At 45.4% G+C, this 24170-nt stretch overlaps 1 long non-coding RNA gene across 3 annotated transcripts in view; it reads right to left on the bottom strand.

Annotated features, from left to right (window-relative positions):
• Positions 1-24170, bottom strand: part of LOC100487686 — a 157021-nt gene that overhangs the window by 68187 nt on the left and 64664 nt on the right. For 2 of the 3 annotated variants that reach the window (XR_004223225.1, XR_004223224.1), the window contains one exon: positions 11900-12323. This is a non-coding gene — a long non-coding RNA (uncharacterized LOC100487686). The remainder of the gene's footprint in view (positions 1-11899; positions 12324-24170) is intronic. The other variant, XR_001924805.2, reaches the window with a different exon arrangement.

The following is a 24170-nucleotide window of genomic DNA, read 5'->3' as shown; positions in this document are numbered from 1 at the left end:
TGTATGGAAAACCTTGGCCAGCCAGTTGGCAACCTGGGAGGAACTTCCTGTGAATCTAGCTTGCACCTTGGGCAGAACAATTTGACAACCTAACTTGCATCTTGGGTGGAATGCCCTACTAATCTAGGTTGCACTGTGGGCAGAACATTTTGGATATCTAACATGAACCTTGGGTGGAACACCCTAAAAACCTAGCTTGCATCTTGGGCAGAATACCTTAACAGCCCACATTGCAACTTGAGTAGAACACCCTGGAAATCTAATCTGCACCTTGTGTGAAACACCTTGGGCGCTAGCTTGCAACCTGGGAGGAACATCCTGTGAATCTAGATTGCACCTTGGGCAGAATAATGGCCACCTAACGTGCATCTTGGGTGGAAGATGCAATCTTGGGCATCTACCTTGCACGTATGACCATGGCCTCCTGCCTTGCATCTTAGGTGGAACTACCTGGGAATCTAGCTTGCACCTTTAGCAGAATAACTTGCCCATCTAACTTGCATTTTGGGTAGAACATCACAGTAATCTAGCAGGCACCTTTGGTAGAACACTTTCGGAATGAAGCTTGCAACTTGGGTAGAACACCATGGGAATTCAGCACGCACCTTGGACAGAATACCTTGGTTATCAGGCTTAGGTGGAACTCTCTGGGCATCTACATTGGCCATAATACCTTGGCCTCTAGGCTACAGCTAGACCGGCTCTATATCCCCCACTGAACATCAGTAACCACGGAACTGGCACCTTCCCAAGAGAAGCAGCAGTTAGGCCTTTCTCATTCTGCGGGCGATAGTCTGGAGGGTTGGAAAAGGCCAACTAATCACTTTTATGGAACAAGCTGCTCGTGGGAGAGAGTTTAACTAAACATTTAGCCCGAGGGAAGAATGAGAAGAGCGAATCCAGGCCGAGCTGCACTACAGGTTCTTACACAGGAATGTTTATAGAACAAGAGCATTAACAATTCACAAGTTGCAGCAGAGGGAAAGTCTACATTAACATATTAGTGCCTTCGCTGCAAAGCCGTTTTCTGCTTAAAGGCTATTGACCTAACAATTTACACTTTTGTTTGATAGAAGGGGATGAGTTATGGTTTTCTGCCCTGTCTGTTAATGGGCTCAATCTAACGGGGGATTCAGACTAAGCAAACAGTTTGTTACCACTAATCCAAACATGGCTGGGCACTGGGTCTGGTTGTATAATGTATAATGGCAGCCGTAATGGAATTCTATGGAAATTCAGTACCACATAACCCAAAAAGGAACTCTGCTTCACCTACATCTGTATCCAATGTGCAGTTTCTGATGTCAGGCACCCTGGGAATCTTAGTAATACCTTCAGGAGGGCTCCAACCTGACCTTGTCCAAAAATTCTAACCTCATAAAATATCTGCCCGTTACTAGAGTATAACTTGCTATTTGTAACATCTTATGTATGCCACGCAAGCAATGTATAGTTTAACGGGTATTCTCCTTTAATGGCAGAGCCGGATTGGTTCGGGTGTCTCTATGGCACGTCAGCCAGACACCCAGTGGTGCTGACAACCTTCAGCTGGAGTTCAGTTGCCAAATATTTGGCATAATTGAGATAAAGTGCAGAAGAAGAGGAAATGCCTGTATGAGAGAGTCAGGATGACTCCAATATTTACACTAGCAGGTGCTGGGACATAATGAGCCGCGTGAACTTCAATAGCAACTGGCAGAACCGCAGGCCGGGCAACGCTCGTATAAAGTGCCACTGATACCAGTTTAACCTACTCCTGCCCCTACCATTCCCACATACAGCTTCCGCTGGGCAGGACCCTACACTACACTACATGTAGTGTGTAGACAGCCTACCCCAAAGCTCATATTGTAAGGCAGATTATTCCAGTATAATTATTATAATATTCCCCCCATGGAGATCCAGCCATTGGTGTATCAGCCATTCAGCCAAAGTTCCATTTAAGTCTTCTTCTAAATTCTTTCCATGACCTTCAGGCTAGGCTTTTAGGAACGCATATCCATATCTTACCCTAGCTAAAGGTCCCCATACACTATAAGATCTGCTCGCTTGGCGATGTCGCCAAGCGAGCGGATCTGCACCCGATATCCCCACCTACGGGCCCTGGGGCCAAACGATCAGATTACATTTGCGGCCATGGGGCAGTCGGTTCGGGGACCGCATCAACGAGCCGATGCAGTCCCCAATCCGACTGGATTTTCTAACCTGCCCGATCGATATCTGGCCAATTTCAGGCCAGGCCGCTCGATTCTGCCCATACACGGGCCAATTAGCTGCCGAATCGGTCCAAGGGACCCATATCGGCAGCTATAATCGGCCCATGTATGGGGACCTTAACCTTCAGGCTAGGTCACCCATGTCCCTGGTTCAGGACCCCCTGGGGAATGCAAAGTTTCTATTGTTGTAGGGTTACTAGATAAGATTATAGACCAGAAGAACACAAATAATGAACACATCTCCCTCTACGTAAGCATCATTTTGCCCCACTATGCCCAAAAAGAATAAATGCCTTGTTGAGTACTTGGGACATACAAATACCTCATTATATATGTCCCTTGCATTAACTATAGTGGAACTGCTGGCTTAGTAGCCATAAATACAGAGCCATATAACCGTCCGTCAACCGGATTTTTTGATGGGGCAAATAGAAGTTACTGAGCCCCACAAAGTTTTTCAAAGGATCCCCCTAAACGTGGGCAGTAAGACTCTCTTTATAAACATATATTGGACTGCCGATCAGTTACTGCTCCACTGGGCCCTCAATACCTCCTGGGCCCCCAGCAGTTGTGAAATCCCAGTGCCAACCCAGTGTAGAATGTTCTCCTTACAGGACTTCCTATGACGGAAGCAAAACAATGGAACAAAGCAGCACCCATGGGTGCCACGTCTGTCCGGAATATTTAATGGAGAGGTCTAGAGAAGGGTTAATATTAATGGAACTACGCCAACACTTGGCACCTTATTACAGACCCCTGCCCCCTTGTTGTTTACTTGTAACACTTCAGTCGATATTACTATATTTCCAATAAGCGCTTGGGGCGTATATACACTGGCAAGGAATAAGCCCCATCAGCCGTTACATTTATTAAATAGTTATTTAGTTTATCACTCATTTACTAATATTATTAACTGGTATCCGTTAACCTTCTGTACACGAGGCACAGAGCCCAGTAGCAGCCAACCCCACATGCGCCTGACCCGCGGGCTGGCACGGATGTAAGAACATGAGTTACTACCGGCTCTTGGAATCTTAGAGCAGTGCCCCTTCCAGGAAATTCTCAGCGCCGCACAAGTGGGTCATAAAGTCCACACAAATAGTCTGACCCTTAGCACTGCATATCCTCGCAATTTGTTCTTCTAGATACTCCTGGAAGCTCAGCTTAAAGGTTAATTAGGGTGAGATTTGGGGTGAATGCTTATTTGCTGTCCTGGATTTTCTTGGAACTGTGGCTGAATACCTGATGCACCCATATCTGTCACCCCACGGGCACCCTGACCCAATACTGGGCCTCAAATGGGACGGAAGGCAGAAACGTCACTGTTTTATTCCCCCTCCTGCTCAGCTCCCATAGATAGATAGATAGATAGATAGATAGATAGATAGATAGATGATAGATAGATAGATAGATAGATAGATAGATAGGTAGATAGATAGATAGATAGATAGAGGATTGATAGATAGATAGGTAGATAGATCGATGATAGATAGATAGATAGATGATAGATGATGATAGATAGATGATAGATAGATAGATAGATAGATAGATAGATAGATAGATACATAGATATATACATAAATAGATAGATAGATGATAGATAGATGATAGATAGATAGATAGATACATAGATAGATACATAAATAGATAGATAGATAGATGATAGATAGATAGATAAATAGATAGATGGAGTGATGATTGATAGATAGATAGATAGATAGATAGATAGATGATTGATAGATAGATAGATAGATAGAGTGATGATTGATAGATAGATAGATAGATAGATAGATAGATAGATGGAATGATGATTGATAGATAGATAGATAGATAGATAGATAGATAGATAGATAGATGATGCGGTGATAGATAGATGATAGATACATAGATAGATAAATAGATAGATAGAGCGATGATAGATAGATAAATAGATGATAGATACATAAATAGATAGATACATAGATAGATACATAAATAGATAGATACATAGATAGATACATAGATAGATATGTAAATAGATAGATGGAGTAATGATTGATAGATAGATATTTAGGATACTATAGATGTACCTCCTGCAAGCAATGTTCTGTTGCTTGGGGGTTGTTGGGGGTCCCTGAAAAATAGCATGCTGCAAGGCTTCAGTTTTATTGATCCCAGGCTCTCTTCCATTCATCTATCACTTTATCTGCTCCCTGGTTGCTAGGATAATGCATCCCTAGCAACCAGCTAATAATTGTTACATAACCTGTATAAGTGTATCCTTAGATTCAGTGAGCACCCATGCAGGGCACCCGTGGCACAGCGCAGCCGGGTGAGTCACTGCCCGTCATGCCGGTACAATGTGCCAACACAGCCCTTTCAGCCGGGTGCACCCATGTGTAATGCTGCTCTGGCACCGCTCTCCCATATTGTTACTGTAATCCGTGGCTCAGCGGCGCCTCCATCGCTCACTGGAGTGGGGGGCACAGCTGCTTTACTGAAATACATGACGCCTTTTTTTTTTTCTCCTTGCGTCGCCTCTGACCTTCTATTGTGTAACTGTGACAATGTACAAAACAAACTGTTTGGGTTGGAGAGCTTAGTAAATGGCAGGGTCAGGCAAAGTGCCCAAAATCCCTCTCTGCGTGCCTCTGTCCCAATGGCCTCTCTCAGTGACAAATAGGTGTTTACTCTGCCTCTGCTGAGCCTTCTTATTTTATTGCATCTCACTGTAACATTATTCACAGGCAGCAGTGCTGTAACTGTTAGCGCTAACACTAACCCCCTGAGCTTGTCGGATGATTCTAATGTTAGTTAATAGGGGGTATCTGTTTTGGCTAATTACAGTGTTAGTATATGGGGGACTGATTGGACCTGGTACCTATGTGCATTGGGGCAGTTTAACATCGGCCACTGTAAATAAGCCCCATAAGGTTCTTGTTGGGTGATTTCAGTGTTACTCTATGGGGGCCGTTTGGGCGATTTCAGTTTTACTCTATGGGGGGCGTTTGGGCGATTTCAGTTTTAGTCTATGGGGGACAGGTGATTGGGTCTGATTGGTTGCCATGTGCAACTGCACTGGTGCATTTTATCATTGTAAATAAGCCCCATAAGGTTCTTGTCGGGTGATTTCAGTGTTACTCTATGGGGGCTGTTTGGGTGATTTCAGTTTTACTCTATGGGGGCTGTTTGGGCGATTTCAGTTTTAGTCTATAGGGGACAGGTGATTGGGTCTGATTGGTTGCTATGTGCAACTGCACTGGTGCATTTTATCATTGTAAATAAGACCTATAAAAAGATACCTACAGTCATTGCACCTCCAGGGGGACCAGTTTTAGGGCAGGAAGTGAAGGAATTTGCCCTGGGCCCCCTGAAAAAAGGGTTGACCCGGCCCCTCCAACCTTCCTGCAATTTTGGGGCCCTTGATTCTCTGCCATTGTCTCCAGGTGGAGCCCTGCACTTAATATCCACCCAATTTATATAGCAAATATGGGGCCCCCTGGCACCCACTGGCTCTTGTAGGCCTGTTGTGACTAGTAAAACCTAATTAGCAAGAGGTGATTAAATACTGAGTTAATTGACTGTTACCCAGAATTCCAGTGGGGTTGCACTTGCATCCAAGTTGCCCTTTCCCTGCCCACGACACAATGTGGCACCGTTTAACCCTCGCTTTTCCCTCTCTCCCCATACAAACTGCCACTTATAGATCTTTCCATTTGGTGCTGACTTTCTTGGCAGTTCCTACAGCGATGGATCAAAAGAACAGAACAATGAGCACAAACGGTGCCCTGGGCGCGACAGAATGGCGGGAGCCCCACTGGCGGCTGTTTATTATCAGCCAATGAGGGCGGTCTGGGTGCACTCAGAGATGGGAAACAAGGTGCTGAATGGATCCAGAGTGAATGCAGTACAATCTGAGGGTGCTGGGCAGCACCTGGGTGCCCCCTGGAATGCCAGTGTTATTGGGTGATGTTTCTAATGCAATGGCAATAGGCAGCTGATTAGACACGTGTGGAGCACTAGTGAGCGTAAGTGCAACCCCATTTCACACCTGCACGGGTCACACCGCAAGTCACTTTCACTTTTCGGCCTCAGAAATGAGCCCTCAGATCCAGCGGCTGCTTTCGTTTTTGCTTTCAAACGGACAAAAAAGCATCAGCTCTTTAAGGAGTTTAAGGAACTTCCAGTGGGCGGCTGGGAGTTGTAGTTTAAAACAACACTGATTGCCTTTCCTGACAGGAAAAACAATTTGCTGCGGTCGGCTGATTGGTCACAATCTTATCCCCACCCATAGCCCCCCTATTGTGTTATAATCCAAGGGCAAGTAACTAACAGGTGGTGTTTGATGATCACCGAGGGGTCGTGGTGGATTTCACCACAGACTTCCATAAAGGTAACCTGGGAGAGTTCCCATAGGTCTCGGGGGGGCCCAGCTCCCCGGTGCATATTACCCATTGCCGCTCCCATGCAGAGAAAGAATGCGCTGCATGCATGGGAACCCCCCCCCCCCTGCAGCCGCTGTGCATACTTTGGGTAAGGACAGTGCGTATCATGCAGGCAGGGCGCTGTATATACAATAAGAGTTACTATGCAGATGCCTCTGGCCCATCCCTTAAGTCGCCCCGTGGCGATGCCGTGACATCAATGGGAAAACAGCTGCTCCTCTCGCTGCTCAAACCTGCTGGGCACAATTTATAGAGCCCAGGTTCCCCCCTAGTCCTTTCCCCCAAGCCCCCCCTTGCAGCTGAGGGAGAGACTCATGAAGATAAAGTGGCTGAAATATAATGTTCTACGTCTCCCCGTGCCGGGTATCTCCGCGGCACTAATGGGTTGGGTGTCTGCTCCCCCACTCAGCCCACATATAGCCAGGGTTGGACTGGGGGGTGCAGGGCCAACCGGGGCTGGTGCCCCCACCAGCCTCGTCCCCCGCACCCCCTAACCCCCCCCCCAGAGCCTCCCTAACCCCCGCAGGGGCCCCCACCCTACGTGTAAGTTTAACGCATCAGGGGAGGAACAGTCGCTCTGGGGGAGCGCCGGCAAGGGTCGGGGCCCATCAGGGCCGGGGCCCACTGGGTTTTGTCCCGGTGGCCCAGTCTGACCCTGCATATAGGTAAGTTTAACACGTCAGGGGAGGAACAGTCAACAGGGGGAGGGCCAGCAAGTGTCGGGCCTGGGGCGCTGGGGCCCACTAGGGCCGGGGCCCACCGGGTTTTTTCCCGGTGTCCCGGCGGCCCAGTCCGACTCTGCATATACTGTAGGTAAGTTTAACACATAATGGGAGGAACAGTCGCCTGGGGGAGTGCCGGCAAGGGTTGGGTCTGGGTCGGGTTGGGTTTTTTCCCGGTGCCCCGGCGGCCCTGTCCGACCCTACATATAGCCACTGATGGATAGAGGGACCCTACATTCCTCACTTTGGGGTCCCTGTATCTGAAACTAGGTGCCCTCTATGAGTTTCCACTTGCACTACTGTATCCCAGAATCCTAAGCTTTATTTCTTCTCCTTTATAGTTTTTTGGACTATTTGCCTTCTACTTCTGACTCTTCCCACCTTTCAAATGGGGGGGGGGGGGGTCACTGACCCCGACATCTTAATATACAAATGCTCTGTAAGTCTACTGCTTTACTGTTATTGCTGCTTTTTATTGCTCATCTCTATATTCAGGTCCTATTTATATTGCAGCCTCTCCTTCAATTCAATACTCGGTTGCTAGGATAATTTGGACCATAGCAACCAAACAGCTGCTGAAACTCCGAACTGGAGAGCTGCAGAATAAAAATCTAAATAACTCCCAAACCACAAATGATAAAAGAAAAAATGAAACCCGATTGCAGATTATCATTGTCTACATTATGGGAAAAGTCAATTTAAAGGTGAACAAACCTTTTAATAGAGTTAAGTAGGAAAGGATGAAAAGAAAGCGCAGTTACAAGGTCACATACAAGCTTTAGTCACAATCTTTAACCGGATACCTAATGACATTATTACCTTCCTTTTATTACAGTATTATTTATCTAAACACACTTTAAAGGAGAACTAAACCTCAACAAAAGAGCTGAATCGTCACACATGCAAGTAGAAACAATAGAATTCTACCCCTATCTGATGATTCAGCATTAACCTACTGCCAATGTTTGGGCTTCAATGGCGTCCAATCAGAATTCTCCACCCTGGCCGATCAAAGAGATGACCGATATCCAATGCTTTTGCCGATATTGGTCGCCTGGTCAAACCACCATACACGCACCGAATATCGTATGAAACCTCGTATATGGGCACCTTAAGGGCTTATGTGCATTGCCCTACGCCGGGGCAACAACTACATGGGGCATTGTGCAAAAGCTGATGATTAATCAGCCCTGTCATCAGCTTCTATAACAAATGTAAACTCACTTTCTGCTATTTGTTAATTATGAACAACCCCTAAGCTTCCCAACAGCAGCCCAGAGCCCACTGAGCATGTGCAGTGCCAGTGACACACAAAAGATGGCCTAACAAGATCCATGAAGGCCTGGATCATTACTGTTATAGGGCTGCTGAGTCTCTGGGCTGGTACACTATATAGCTAACCCTTCTTATCTATTTTATTCTTTTGTTTTGGGTAAAGTTCCCCTTTAAGGTCGTCACTGGGTTCAGTCTGCAGATCTTACAGTGTATGGCCACCTTAAGGCTTCACAGAAAATGCCAGAAAGTGAGCGGTGCAGTGGAATATGAAGGGTTACGTAACTGCAGGAGGGAGGTGATCTGGGATACTGGTGATATTTACCAAGGAGAGGTGTATTTGGCCAGCTGTCAGCAGACACGGAAGCTGTTAGAATAAGAGAATGAAAACGCTTTCCGCTCGGTTACACCAGTTCCACTTCGCCCGACACCCCATCATGTTTATATAATATCAACGGGATTCTGTGTATCGGTTACTTGGGAACAAGCACAGCACGTAAGCAGTATGGCGTGTCCCGCGCCGTCACATGTTACAGGGAGGCTGCCGTTCCCGCGCTGTGTAACAGCATTCAGCAAATATGGTGCAACACAAACACAAATTAAAGGGGACAAAAACCCAAATGATCCTTGTTCACTGTGCAAAAAGCAGGCTTTTCATATGAATACAGCACTCCCTGTGTTTGCCAGCACTGTATTCAGGAAGGGCAGGCTGGGAGAAGCATGTAGCATTAGCTTCCACAGTGATATGACTTCCAAGTTATGGATAACATGAATTTGGATCAGGCACAAGTTACAGCCCTATTGGGTTTATTTAATGGTTAAATGATTCCCTTTTCTCTGTAATAATAAAACAGTACCTGTACTTGATCCCAACTAAGATATAATTACCCCTTATTGGGGCAGAACAGCCCTATTGGGTTTATTTAATGGTTAAATGATTCCCTTTTCTCTGTAATAATAAAACAGTACCTGTACTTGATCCCAACTAAGATATAAATACCCCTTATTGGGGCAGAACAGCCCTATTGGGTTTATTTAATGGTTAAATGATTCCCTTTTCTCTGTAATAATAAAACAGTACCTGTACTTGATCCCAACTAAGATATAATTACCCCTTATTGGGGCAGAACAGCCCTATTGGGTTTATTTCATGGTTAAATGATTCCCTTTTCTCTGTAATAATAAAACAGTACCTGTACTTGATCCCAACTAAGATATAATTACCCCTTATTGGGGGCAGAACAGCCCTATTGGGTTTAATTAATGTTTTATTGCTTTTTTAGTAGACTTAAGGTATGACAATCCAAATTATGGAAAAAACCCTTATCCGCAATACCCTTGGCATTCTGGATAACGGGTCCTATACCTGTACAGCCAAATTCCCATACATGTTCTATATTAAAGGGGTAGTTCACCTTTAAAATAACTTTTTATACGTTGTAGACATTGATATTCTGAGATAATTAGCAATTGGTCTTAATTTTTTATGTTTTTTTACTTAAATAGCTTTCTGTTCAGCAGCTCTTTATTTGGTATTCTAGCAGCAATCTGGTTGCTAGGGTCTTTTTTTACCCTAGTAGCCAGGTGGTTGTTGAAACGAGAGATGGGAATATACATAGTAGCAGGCCTGCACAGAAAGATAAGTAGTAAAAAGTAACAATAATAATAATATTGTAGCCTCACAGAGCAACGGTTTTAGGTTGTCAGGGTCAGTGACCCCCATTTGAAACCTGGAAAGAGGCAGAGGAGAAGATTTCCATTTTGTTACTATTTCAGGGCAATTATGGTCCTTAATAAGCTCCCTCATTCCGACACAATGAATGTGCAATAATATTTACCAACAGGGAATTATGGGCATTTTCTGGCTACAAACAACAGACCTAATAGGCCTTTCCATGCACAACGGAATCCCTGGTACCGAAGTCTACTGTACAAAACCCAGGGAGGGGCTTCGGCAAGAGAATTCAATGGCACAAAATGGCCCTCCCACCCGGGGCCACCGTGTTATTGCAAAGTGAGATCGGATTTTGCAAGATTTATTTATAAATATGAGGAAATAGTAATGTTATCTCTTGCCAAACTCACTGATATTGGCTCATTTCTGCTTTCTGATAGGAAGGAAGCGATGATACGCCAATGCACAGAGTAACGAGTATCACCTAGAAAAGTGCTGACAGTACAAATGTATATGGATAACTATCAGGCTGCCGTTGCTAAGGCACAATGGGGTGAGGCCATTGAGTGAGGCGGTGGTCACAATAAGAACCTATGCAGGCTGACACCAACATTCAAAGTGGTCCTCACACCTTATTTGCCAGGCAGGCATAGCCCCGTACAGGCCAATAAGCTGCAGTGGCCAATCAGCAGCCATTGGAGTTTGGCGTAGGGCCTGCTGACCAATCAAGGATATCAGATCCCTGACTCTACAGTGATTTTAAATACAAGCTGAGCAACGGATCTACTGGCACAGCCCTCTGCCCCTGCATGCCATGTCATATTGGCCCATTTACAAGGCGTTCTGATGGCCTGCACCAATAACATTTAGGGGGATCTTTCGGGCATGTAAGAAAATCCAGTTGGAGGATGACTACATGGTGTCCACTGCCAAGAGGTGTCCTACTATTGGATAACAGACTTGTCGGCAGTTTATTGGCTCATTTATAAGGCAATCTGATGGCCTGCACCAATTATATCTAGGGGGATCTTTTGGGCATGTAAGAAAATCCAGTTGGAGGATGACTACATGGTGCCCACTGCCAAGAGGTGTCCTACTAATGGACAACAGACTTGTCGGCAGTTTATTGGCTCATTTATAAGGCAATCTGATGGCCTGCACCAATAATATCTAGGGGGATCTTTTGGGCATGTAAGAAAATCCAGTTGGAGGATGACTACATGGTGTCCTCTGCCCACTATTGGCCCACAGGCTTCTCATTGGAGAAGGCTAATGAATTGTAAATGAATTCCCAGGATACTAGCGCTCCAGTCCTCAGGGGTGGCACAAGAATACCCTGTAATATTTCCAAATAAAATGAGAAGACATACTGCACTGCTATTCCACATTTATTTCAGCTGAGTGCTAAAAGAAAAAAAACAAAGCAAAAGTAATGATGAACTTGGGTCTGAACCCCAACAGCCACCATTCCACGAGTACAGCTTGCACCCTAGGAAGAAGCAGATACACAAACTCCATAGTGTCACAAATGAGCCCCTAACGACAGATAATTGCATCAGATGTGTACAATGTAATCTCCTCTAATCCTACCTGCGCAAGAGAGAGGAGTTCATGATTCTGCAGTGCAAATAACCAGGTGGCGCCCCCTGCAGGCACTGATTTGCCGACACTCTTAATGGCATTTGTTTGTTATCGTACCTTTAGTGCCATGTTGTGCAGCCCTGGATATAAACGTATGGATATATCCGTAACATCCCCATGCCTACATCGCCTGGGAGAAGAGGTGGCCAACAGCCTTCTTTTCCAGTATCCGGGCCCTAATATTCTTCTTCCACATTTTATCCATAAGATGAGCTTCTTGGCAACACCATGGCCCTCAGCTTTTATTCACGTTACACCAATAATCCTTTTCTTTGGGCGCCCCGAATAAAATCCCCATTCACAGATGGACATGATTGTAAATCCACATGAAGATCCAGCAATTCCACCAGAGGAGTCTTCATTCAAGGTAATCCTATGGAGAGAAAAAATATATATGTTATAAACAGACATTATATACGTAAGGGATGCACAACCTGAGGCCTGGGAAGCCAAGCATTTCATCAATACCATAGGGAGTTGTAGTTCAGCATCAACTGGAGACCTGCAGGTTGGGCATCTTTAGTATAAGTATTTATCTGTAGTAATAAGTCAAATCAACTGGACTTGCTGTGTTTTTCTTAAAGACATTTCACCAGTCATCCCACTGGGATTTTCATCCGACTTCTGAATTAAGAAAACCAGTTGGATGACTAACGAAACATCTATATAGGAACAGTAACATCAAAAAATGAAAGTGCTTTAAAGTAATTAAAATCTAATGTACTGTTGCCCTGCCCTGGTAAAACTGGCGTGTTTACTTCAGAAACCCTACTATAAACATTTTGCCTTAGGGAGAGCATAGAAACTCTAGAAAGCTTCCCAATGGCAATGAAGCCACTGTGCCACCATGACCTTACTGTGCTATTTGTCATAGGCTTCAGTGGAACAGCACCACTAGTGGCCATCAGAGTAAATTTGAGAATTTAGTTGAGCATAAAGCTGCCGATAAAATCATACAAAACTACGTTGCGTACAATTTTTGGACCATGTGTCCCAATCGTTTTCGTCAATCATTTAGTCAATCGGACAGTTTAGAAAATGTCGGTGGGATAAGGATAAAATCTGCGTATTGTGTATCCGACGATACCCTTGGGGCCCTACAATGGAAGTCACTTTGGTATGATTGGTGCTGCCAACTATTTCATGTTCAGAACATCCTCCCATTGGTTATTTTTAGGGCTTTATCCTACAATTTCAGGCTGAATGTGAGTTTTAGATCATTGAATTTAAACGTATGATCGATAGCCGAACGTTTGTCGGAAGAAGACTAAAATCTGAAGGTGTATGGGCGGCTTTAGGTAGCAAGGAATATGCAGCTATCCCTTATCTGAGGGCATGAAGCCAAAGTGCCCCCTTGTCCTTCTTGCTTTAGTCCTCTTGTCACTACTTTTCCTTCTCCTGCTTTGTTCTTCCTCCCTTCCCTCTGAGCACATAGGATGGGGCAACCAACTCTGGCAGCCCTGCCTCTGCTAAATTATAATCCTTTCCAAACAGAGACAAGTTTCCATGTCGTTTGCTTTAAGGCTTCTCCAATGTTTATACAAGACCTGATGGACTGATCCCTTCCTTGGTTTGTAGCGCATTGAGCCCTGTAAGTGCCGTGCCTACCAAGGCTGATGGATCAGAGTAATTATTCTGGTTAACCATCATCTTCTTCTCCTTGGGACAAGTCAAACACAGCCTGAGAAATTGCCTACTGCTTAATCCAGGTGGGCCACAAAGACAATGCACCCAGAACATGCCCTTGCCATTAATAACAGCAGCAAAGCAGACAAGTTATCTGACTCAGACAGCCAGGAATTGCAGTTTAGTGTTAATTATAGATGAAATGTCTGACGGGATGTATTTAGTTGGAGAGGATTTAATATTAACATATACAGGGGTCCATAGCCCTGCAACCCTAGCCTGTTCATTCTGTCAGTGATTTAGGAGCCGTTTGGCCTCTGGCTGTGCCAGAGGTTGTTCTTAAGGGTATTTATCCAATGTAAGGATACCATAAAAGATGTTTGAGAAAACATCATATAAGGCAAAGAGAGCCAGAGCCACATGGATCAGGTGCCCAGGCGCAGAAGCGCACAAAATGTTCATTACAGAGACTTCCCAGAAAGGCATTTAAGCAACTGCCAATATGTAAAGCACCCTAGTAAACAGTTTTGCCATCAGGCAAGTCAAGCTTTTGAGTTGATATAGTAGTAGAAGGGAAGCCGGATGTGCATTTCAATAAACACAAAGAGAAAAAGCTAACACCTAGAACCACAAAGAGAAAATGACTCGCAGCCCAGACTGGGCCAAACCACACAGCCGTATGCAGATACCATTCTGCGCATTACTCTTTGCATTGGGGGAACTGGGCTTTCACTGTACTGGCTGGAATAGAACTTTCATACACCGACTTTATTTAGTCCCTTGGCCTAACATTGCTTTCCGGCTGCAGCCAACACACTCCTGCTGTGAGTTACTGACAGATATCCGCAATGCACTAATGTCCTACAGCATGGGTGCCAGGATGAGCAGGGAGCTGTGCCGTTACTATACGGGGCCCATAGCCCAGCAGGGGGGGGGGATTTATATTGTAGGGGATCAATATCCAGGGGCTGTGTGGACCAAAGAAGCCAGAGTCGGAGGAGGGGGTAGATGAGGGGAGTGAGGGGTAGGGTTGGTTATAAAGGAGCAGAACAAATGGCGGGGGGCTGTTTGGCCAGTGGGCAGACCGAATAGTACTGTAATGGGTGCCAATACTACTTGGTGGTGTGGGGCCCACAAATCTGGGTGGCCTGCCAGTTATGGGATATCGGGGACCTAAAGTTAAATCCCTGGTACGAAGATAAATGCACAAGAGGTACACAAGAGCATTCTTGCATTATCTCGGATAAACTCAAGGATTTGCTGGAAATATTAATCTTGATTTTTTTGCTTGAGATATTCCTCACCCTTTTGATGCCAGGAAGGAAGCGCTGACATTGCCCCTCCCTCCTAAAAAATGCCTAAAAAAATAAAACCTTCAATATCAGTTTGGATTGATTCCGGTGGCGCTTCATTAGGTCTGCGCTTGGGGGGATAGAACGCCTTATCGATTTGTGATTGACAATTGGTAGAGGAAATTCATAGTAAAATCTCAAGAACAGAAAGACGGCAGTGGATAAACCTCTGATAAATCTCCGGAACATTTTCCCGGCGTTCATTTTCCGGAATGCCCAACTTTGCCAACCTTTAATGAATCAGTCCCTAATAATCTGTTTCTCTCTCAAACCCCACCACAAGCAGTGGATGAAATCTTTCTGCAGAAATGAATGGGTCAGCTTCTCGCTCTGAATTATCCGGACATGTGGGAGTATCAGTTCACATTCCTGACTGTGCCGTAACCCACCCTGCAACCGACCACAACTTCTGCTCCTTGTCCTACCTACTTCTACTTATGTACTGCTGGCTTTCACTTTCACTGTCCTGTGCGCCATTACTTCTTTTGTAGCCTTTAAAGGGGAACCTAACACTCACTATTTCTTCTCCAGTGAAATGAAATCACTGGAAGCTTCCTCGCTTGCCCTCACTGCCTTGTGTCATCTATTTATATATCAGTCCTTCCAACTCCCAGTGACCCACGGTGCAAATGTCGACATTTCCTGAACATCTGTTGGGCACCCGACAGTCGACGGAACTCATAAGGATGGCTGAGGCTGAAGTCGACTTTCCCTTGCAGCCAGGTCTTGGTATCAGCGCCTCTAGCAATGGGAAATGCATAACAATTACCCCCCCAGGCGCTGCAGCACACGACTGGGACCTGGCCCACAAGTTAAACTTCTCTAAGGAATGGGAGGTAACTGGCAGGCAGGCTACTTACAAGCTAACTGTCGGCTGGTTGCTGCCAGTTACAGAACTGCACCATGTTATAGCACTAGCTTATTGATGAAAGATTATTATTCAGCACCAATAATAGGCGTGCGACAATATAATAGCCGTGAGCGACAAAATAATAGCCGCGCGACAAAATAATAGCCGCAGGCGACAAAATAATAGCTGCGGGCGATGAAACAATAGCCGCGGGCGATGAAACAATAACCGCAGGCGACAAAATAATAGCCGCGGGCGGCAATTTTTTTTTTGTCGCACGACATTTTCGCAAATTTTTCGCCGTTTCGCGGATCTTTTGAAAGATTCGCAAATTTTTCTGCGAAACGGAACAGATTCGCTCATCACTACTTTTAGGCACTAGCCCCCCTGGTTGTTGCTGAACTACAACTCCCAGTATCCCAACCATAGGCGCCATAAATATGAAAGAGAATTCTGATATTGAAGAGGAGATTTGGGGTGATTTTCCCTTGAGCAACCAAAGATTTTAGGGGCACCAAACTGCCCATAATAAACACAGATATATGCTGCAGACTGCACTGATTTCCAAGCATGTCACGGCTGATTACATATACTGATGAAACAGAAACCTTACAGGGCTCCTGGGGGGGCGATAATACTATATTTATGCTGATTTAGTCAACCAGTCAACAATTGCTCAATGCGTGGGGCCCAAAATAACCAATGTCTTCATCTAGTCCTGGAATTCGCACATATATAAGAGCTAAAGGACATCCCAGGACTAGAGTTAGATGATATAGATGGAATGATCTGACCAGCTTGGCCAAGGTGCTGTGCTGGTTCCTGGGTGATCTCTAATAAACCCATCATTCATAGTCTGGCTTTAGCTGATAAACCCCATGGAATAAGTTGAGAAGATGAAGCAAATGTGTGGAATTTGAGTGAATCTGTATAAAGCAGCTGACTGCCGACATCTTCTGTGCGTAAAAAGCTGGACTTCAGACGAAGCCTGAATATTGCACCTATAAGAAAACAAACATGGCAGGATTCCTGTATTCTGTCAGTGCATAAAGAACTTTACAGTTGGGTGGCATGTTCTTCTGGGCACCACGTGATACGGTGCGGGGATAGGAGGGAAAATGCGTAAGCAAAAGTCTCCAGCTAACTGGAAAGGTTTAGGGCAATGTCCGTCCCAAATGATCCCACTTATGTACAAAGAATGCAATCACTTAGGCTGGAAAGCATGAGAAGGCAGCAGGGAGGTGCAATTCTGCACCGATACTATACATTGCCCTTGCTGCTCATATACTTCTCCATGTTGGAGCACAGATATCTGCAGCAATTTTGCAGCCATATTTTTGCACTTTGTACCCTGCCCTGCACATAATAAATGACTATTATAGGTGGTGAAGAATCTAAGTCATTGAAAAAGGTTCAAAGACAATCAATTAAACCTACTGAGAGACTAAAGAACTAATACTGTATTTTAGAGGTAACCTCCTAATGTTATGCCCTATGTTGCCTGTGTGTGCCATTCTCTGCCTGCCCTACCCTGCCTGTGTGTGCCATACTCTGCCTGCCCTACCCTGCCTGTGTGTGCCATACTCTGCCTGCCCTATGCTACCTGTGTGTGCCATACTCTGCCTGCCCAACCCTGCCTGTGTGTGCCATACTCAGCCTGCCCTATGCTGCCTGTGTGTGCCATACTCTGCCTGCCCTATGCTGCCTGTGTGTGCCATACTCTGCCTGCCCTATGCTGCCTGTGTGTGCCATACTCTGCCTGCCATACCCTGCCTGTGTGTGCCATACTCTGCCTTCCCTACCCTGCCTGTGTGTGCCATACTCAGCCTGCCCTATGCTGCCTGTGTGTGCCATACTTTGCCTGCCCTATGCTGCCTGTGTGTGCCATACTCTGCCTGCCCTACCCTGCCTGTATGTGCCATACTCTGCCTGCCCTACCCTGCCTGTATGTGCCACACTCTGCCTGCCCTACCCTGCCTGTGTGTGCCATACTTTGTCTGCCCTATACTGCCTGTGTGTGCCATACTCTGCCTGCCCTACCCTGCCTGTGTGTGCCATACTCTGCCTGCCCTATGCTGCCTGTGTGTGCCATACTCTGCCTGCCCTACCCTGCCTGTGTGTGCCATACTCTGCCTGCCCTATGCTGCCTGTGTGTGCCATACTCTGCCTGCCCTATGCTGCCTGTGTGTGCCATACTCTGCCTGCCATACCCTGCCTGTGTGTGCCATACTCTGCCTGCCCTATGCTGCCTGTGTGTGCCATACTTTGCCTGCCCTATGCTGCCTGTGTGTGCCATACTTTGCCTGCCCTATGCTGCCTGTGTGTGCCATACTTTGCCTGACCTATGCTGCCTGTGGGAGGTGAACCTGGCAGAGATTTGATCTGGGAGTTTATGAGCATTTAGAAATAGTCATTATATGGTCCCTAAGGTGTGTAATTATATGCTGGGGGTTGCTGTGCTATCCACAGGGGAGGAGTCATATGGATTTAAGGGTGTGTCTTAATATGACATAATATAATTCTTTCACATATGAATGAAAGGTGATATCCCCACAGTGAGCACCAACCATTGGGTTTTTTACTGCGCTACCACCATTAATGTGGGTGTGGAGACCCCATCTTTGAGTATTCAGTAAGTGTCACTTTACAAGATGTGTATATCATAAAGGAAGCATTTTTGTAATTGATTGCAATAGGTAACGTTCTCCCACACTGGTAGGACTTTGCAAACGGTGAACATCCCCTTTAATCCATAAAAGCTCTGTCTGACCGTACCAAGGCCACCTGTTACTGAGCGGCAATATTCATTAGTCTAATCCCCTCGTCGTCATCTAGACCTCTCATATATCTGGAAAAACACAGTCAAACAGATAACAGATATCAGTGGTACTGAGCTGATCTCAGACACGGAAAAGGTTACTGCAACTTCCCACCAGTTCTGAGTTAATCCTCTCTATACCCCTCCCATGCTCTGTTTGGTATTAGAATTAAACCGGCGATAAAGCCAATACAGAAGGTGCTGGGAGTTCCCAGCCGATATAAAGGCAGAAATCTGCTTGGAAAAAAAACAGTAGAGTTTTACCTTGTTACATATGTTTGGAGCGACTTCTATGGGAAACACTGGCCCATCTCTTCCTGTGATTAATCAATGGGAATTGTGTGGCTTAAGACACATGGGAACAATTATTGCCCCGAAACATGGACAGTGGCTCTTGTGTGCCATAACAGGAAGAGGAAATGAGCATATCAATCAATTTAATTCCCCTTCCCCCTCCAAAAAACAAAGCAACAACCAAAAGTCAAACTCACTACTTCTTTAAATGATAAGGTGAGGTGCACGGGGTGGCCTAATAATGTATATAGGCACTCACCCCTATCAATACATTTGACATTAAAATCTTTTTGTGGATTGTTGCTGAAAAAAATCTTAAATTTCCTTAATATATTTATATGGGTGACTGTAGAGATATAGATTTTGGGATTAAGCCTGCCTTTATAGGCCAACCATTGGCCAAGACCAACCTTAGCTCATAAGACTTTGCAGATATAGGAGAACATCACTGTATTAGCCATTCAGTCCTAGTGCCAGGATTATATAGATTATATATAGATATAGATTATATAAGATGACAAATAAGTGCTCATCCCCTCAAGTCACTTTCATTTACCTTTAGGCTGACCAGAAATATCTACATGAGTAAGTCATCACTCTTCCCATATCTCTTCTAACTGGCCTTTAGTCTTGGCCCCTCCTTTAGTCTGGGTCCCCAGTCAAGGCCAAGGCACCGCTGCAGGGGTTCCCAGTCAAGGCCAAGGCACCGCTGCAGGGGTTCCCAGTCAAGGCCAAGGCACCACTGCAGGGGTCCCCAGTCAAGGCCAAGGCACCACTGCAGGGGTCCCCAGTCAAGGCCAAGGCAGAGCTGCAGGAGGCCAGCCCCACAGTTTTGGCACCGATGTCGAAGAGCAGCTAGTTTGGAACCAATGCCGTTTATCTAACAATTGCAAAGCCCCATGTACAACCGCCCTGAGAAAGGACTATGAGTGCATACGGGTGGCAGATAGAACAGGAGAGTAGTACAACAAACATAAAGGCCAGATTAAGATTTCACGTATCGTACAATCGAACACAGAGAGGGTGAAACCATTTCCATCACTTCCAAAAGCTCACGCGTGCCAACGTTCCTACTGAGGATAATGCTACTCTTACAGAGGCCAACGAGGGCTTGAAGCACATTCGATGCCGCTTTGTGTTGTATTGGCAGGAGAAAGCTAAAGAATTAGCAACTGGAGATTTGGCAGTCTGTTTTGCTATCGGCTGCCAGGGTAACATGGGATTCAGAGCTCCAGAACTGCCTCATGTGTCAGGATCCCTGGCCTGTTGTAACACTTCTTCTTCTTCTTCCTCCCATGGAACACTTTGTGAAGCCAAGCAAGTAATTACTATAGCTAATACAAGATTAGCCTTCAGGGCGCACTCCTTGGTGACATTACCTGATTATCTGTTTACCTCATGACCTACTTTATGAATGATGACTCAGTGGGAAAAGTGTGAAAGGTGTGTGTACCTATGTGTGTGTATATAGTCAAGCACCAGTTATGGAAATAACGCACGTGGTCCTTCAGAGAGCAACTCCGTGTGATATTGATTCAGCCTCTCTCTGGCCAAGCTTTCCTTTCCTCAATGGAAAACAGACCACGAGTCTCCCTTTGCCATGTTTTCTCTAAAAAGAGCTAAAATGAGCATTAATGTTATTTTCAAAAACATGCCGGCTCCAACGGAGGTGTTTTGGACAATTTTACGGCCCTTGGCATGACAAGTTAGTGTTCCATGTGGAACAGGGAAGAGCCTTCACCAAACTGAGAATATGACAGTGCCGGGCCAGCACCCAAGGCAATCCACCGATTGCCCTGCACCCTCTTCACACACATGCAATGAGCACGCAGGGTGGGGCGGCGGGGGAGTGACGAGTGAGGGGTTGGGGTGATAGAAACCCTAGCATTAACTCATTACTGCAAAAAATGCTGGCATCTGGAGACAACTCAGGAACCAGAACTAGAGGTTGGCAGACAAAGTAAATAGGTGCTTAGCACCCACCACCATTGCACCCTATGCACGTGCCTCTTCTGCCTACCCATAGTTCCATATGATGTATTGGCACTTAGATATGGCTTAAATAGGCAATTCTCTTAATCACAAATAGTATCCACATACATTGGCCATACAGGCCAGATTCATTTTCATAAGGAACTTATCTTCTAGTTGGATTCCAGATATCTCCAAAGACTTCAATGGAGTTTTCACGTGATGAGATGGGATAGGTTTTTCTCATCAAGCTGAATCTGGCCCATACAAGTATATAAGTAGGTCTTTTCTCTTGAGACTTCAGTGATACAGCACCTCAGAATACACAAGCTGTATGAAGTTGATAGTCAAGCATGACGTTAAGCTTCTCTATACTGTACCCCTGTGTATAACACCACATAGCACCAATACATGAAAAGTCACGTAGGAAAAGGGTTGCACATATCTCAGTTTATTGATCCATATTGATTGACAGAAAGAAATAGCTCCCTGCATCTGTTACAGGGTTGGACTGGGGCACCTGGGGCCCAACAGAGAACATGACCTGAAGGCCCCCCTACCAGCAGGAGAGATGCAGTGAGTGGCGTACTGAAGAGAGACTGATAATGCTGTGAATTAAAAAGTACAGTAGATAGGGGCCAACTGGACCCACCAGGATTTCCCCTGGTACCCCGGTTGAACAAACTGATCCAGATCTGTTACGTTCTCTCCCTATTACTAATATTGCCATTAACCTTCAATTTATGATGATGCTAACACTGGGATCCATACACCCTAGTATATATATATAATAATCGCACACTCACATTATGATTGGATAATCACGTATTGGTCTAATGATGGGGATTGGGCACATTTCCATTGTGTTGGTATTGAGAGTGGTTTTACGGTTGGTTTAGACATTATTGTACCATCCTTGAGAAAGGTCCTGTTGAGGACTGAAACGTCGGATTATTTTTGTGCAATGTGTTCACAATAAATGTGTGATAATTTGTACAGGGTGTGCCAGTCGTGAAGTATTTCCTATATATATATATACACTACAATTAACTGAAGGCTCTTTCCCAAGTTGTCGGCACCTGAATTCATTCCACATGCCATGAAACAGGCACTTGTTATATTCCAATAGCACACACGTAGGCATTCTGTCCTCCCTTCCTTATATACCAAAAGGAAATGCCATTGGAAGTGCAACATTGGACGTGCAACACTAGAAAGCCCCTATATTGCCCCATATTGTGCGGCACCACAAAGGCATTTCTGTACATGGAACCTCTGCTGAATGAAGTGCCTGGCAGCATTTGGCCTTGCGCTCGGCCCCAGACACAAGCGGCTATTCTGTGAGAAATCCTTGGCTCGGCAGCGCGGACGCCGGGGCCTCTCAGTAGGTGAAGCATTTCAGCAATGTGTTTGTGGCTAATTGCTCTGCGAGTGGCCCTTGGAGGCTGTGAGAGCATTAAGTACTTGGAAACAAACACTAAGTTGGCCCTGAGTTTGGCTTTCTAGATTGGTCCGACGTCCCTGGCAAGAAATATGTAACTGAAATAGGCAGTGATTGTCAGCGAGCCCTGGTGCTACTGGATTTGCTGCAGACAAAGAGGTTTCATCTGGGAGGGGAGGTCCCATTGTAACGTAGGGCAACCAAACCTAAACATTATATTGGCAGCAATGCAAATTTCCCAAGATTTACCCTCCAGGTGTTGGCTCACCTCCCCTCTTACCCAAGCTATACCACCTTTTCTGGATTAATTACCAGCTTATCTATATCAGTTATATTTATTCTCAGCGTCAAGCATCACATTGGGGAACCCTACCAGAAGCACAATAAGCACATACATGTGTACGGTAGCACTCTGGGAACATCACACAAGTTTCACGCCTGGTCTTGCATGTTACAGGCTACACGTATGGCCAGTTAATCATAGAAAGCCATGTTATGCCATCGGCCATAAGCAGGTGATAGAAGACACTTGTCTATAGCCCACCTATAGCCTAGCCGCTCACTGTCATTTGAGGTCTTGTCTATAGCCCACCTATAGCCTAGCCGCTCACTGTCATTTGAGGTCTTGTCTATAGCCCACCTATAGCCTAGCCGCTCACTGTCATTTGAAGACTTGTCTATAGCCCACCAATAGCCTAGCCGCTCACTGTCATTTCAGGACTTGTCTATAGCCCACCTATAGCCTAGCCGCTCACTGTCATTTGAGGACTTGTCTACAGCCCACCTATAGCCTAGCCGCTCACTGTCATTTGAGGATTTGTCTACAGCCCACCAATAGCCTAGCCGCTCACTGTCATTTGAGGATTTGTCTACAGCCCACCAATAGCCTAGCCGCTCACTGTCATTTGAGGACTGTCTACAGCCCACCTATAGCCTAGCCGCTCACTGTCATTTGAGGACTTGTCTACAGCCCACCTATAGCCTAGCCGCTCACTGTCATTTGAGGACTTGTCTACAGCCCACCTATAGCCTAGCCGCTCACTGTCATTTGAGGACTTGTCTACAGCCCACCAATAGCCTAGCTGCTCACTGTCATTTGAAGACTTGTCTATAGCCCACCAATAGCCTAGCCGCTCACTGTCATTTGAGGACTTGTCTACAGGCCACCAATAGCCTAGCCGCTCACTGTCATTTGAGGTCTTGTCTACAGCCCACCATGTACTGTGGATTCTTCCATCAGTCCATCACGATGGCCCCACTCTATACAATAAATTACAAACATGTTTTCCCATGCTTTTTATTAACTGTCAATTAGCTTGAGAGTTCCTGTATGTCCGAGGTGTCAAAGCCACCGCCCCAACACCTGCTGTAAACCACAACTCCCAGGCTCCTCAGCTGCTGTGCTTTAAAGGTTCCTGCATCCACATCAGTTGTATGTAAAATGAATATGATCTCTGCTTTAGATTTAAAGTGATAATAATCATTTCCACAGGAGGTCTCTTTAGGGAGTCGGAATAGGGATGATCTCCTGGGGCCCCCACAGAGCAGCAGGTGTAGGTAGAAAGACTGGAGACAGAAATAGCAGATGATAGATAGAAAGAAAGATAGATAGATAGATAGATAGATAGATAGATAGATAGATAGATAGATAGATGATAGATAGATAGATGATAGATAGATAGATAGATAGATAGATGATAGATAGATAGATACATAGATAGATGATAGATAGATAGATAGATAGATAGATAGATAGATGATAGATAGATAGATAGATAGATAGATAGATAGATAATAGATAGATAGATAGATAGATAGATAGATAGATAGATAATAGATAGATAGATAGTTAGATAGATGATAGATAG

Source organism: Xenopus tropicalis, chromosome 6, assembly GCF_000004195.4.
Source record: "Xenopus tropicalis strain Nigerian chromosome 6, UCB_Xtro_10.0, whole genome shotgun sequence".
NCBI classification, from domain to species: Eukaryota; Metazoa; Chordata; class Amphibia; order Anura; family Pipidae; genus Xenopus; species Xenopus tropicalis.
This window is presented reverse-complemented; position numbering and strand designations above follow the sequence as displayed.